Raw genomic sequence first — 1,433 nt, 5'->3', positions numbered from 1 at the left:
GGTCACGAAGGATGGGTCATATAGAATCGGTCAAAATGGGTTTTGTCAGGAGGATGGCTGGCATCTCGCTTAGGAATAAGGTCAGTGATCCATGAGGGACTCAGAGTAGACCCGCTGCTCCTTTGCGTAGAAAGGAGCCAATTGAGGTGGCTCGGGCACCTGGTAAGGATGCCACCTGGTCCATCACATCCAGCTGGGACTGGGAGGAGACCACAACCCGACTCTGGATAAGTGGTTGAAGACTGATGAATGGATGAGGATGCACTCAGGTTCCTGAGTGCATACAGTATGGGTGGTGCCGGCGGGAATCAAACCCCTAGCCCTGACAGTGTGTCCTGTCGCCCACTGAGGGTCTACAAAGTTCCTGACTGTTGGCCTGTGCTCGATAAAAACCCTGTAAACTCAACATCAAATACATGTTGTCTGTCTTCGGGTCTTGCATGCGTTGTGTCCAAATGACTCTGGTGTCTTGTGCTGTTATGACATAAGTGTTGCTCTGTCAAAAAACGCAGATACATTCCTTTTTAATGTGTTTTCTTGTGGCAATGGAGATTTGTTCTCCAACAACAAAATCTGTCTTTTCCTATGATGTCATGAAGACGCAGCAGCAACACAAGCAACACCCAAACAGTGTTTGTTTGTTGCTCTACAAAAACACCCCAGAGATGAAAAATCAAACTAGATATAATGGATTGTAAACACTCAAATGGAACCGATGTAGGCGTCCTAATGTCGCTTCGTTTCATAAAAATGCTTTATTAAATTATTTTGACAGAGCCTGTTTCTCACATGTTGTATTAGAGGCTCCTGCCTTCAATGACTGCTCCTTGCTGTACCTCTGTATCATAAGCCTGACGTGTGTGATCGTTTTATTATGTTGACATCAGTTATGGAAAGTCAGGAGAAACAGTAAGCCCATGACAGACATGAACCTCAGGACATCAACCTCATCCAGTACCTTTCCTTCTCCTCATACATGCTCTCACCTTTGTCAAATGAACACATATTTCCTGCAACGAAGAAAAAGTTCTATTCCGTACTTGAGCTTGCATGTTCTTCTATTCGAAACCTGCACTGTGGGTGTGCTCAGCAGCTGGGCCTGGCTGATCTGTGGATTTGTACCCACCGTCCAATAAATAAATAAATAAATAAACAAATAAATAAATAAATAAATAAATAAATAAATAAATAAATAAATAAATAAATAAATACAATCTGGAGAGACCAGGATGAATGCTCGAATGCAAAAGAAGATGTAAACTTTGCCCTAAGCTCCATGGAGGAACTCCTAGAGACCTAGGGAATTAAGATGTCCTCCTGGGGAGTTCCTGGACTTTGGTGTTAGAGGGACGAAGGTAGGCCCAGCGGCTGATTTCACCTTTCATGACAACTGTGTATACAGTAACATTTTATATAACTCACCCATTTCGAGT

This window comes from Poromitra crassiceps, assembly GCF_964638095.1.
Source record: "Poromitra crassiceps genome assembly, chromosome: 7".
NCBI lineage: Eukaryota > Metazoa > Chordata > Actinopteri > Beryciformes > Melamphaidae > Poromitra > Poromitra crassiceps.
Note: the sequence above shows the minus strand (reverse complement) of the source record.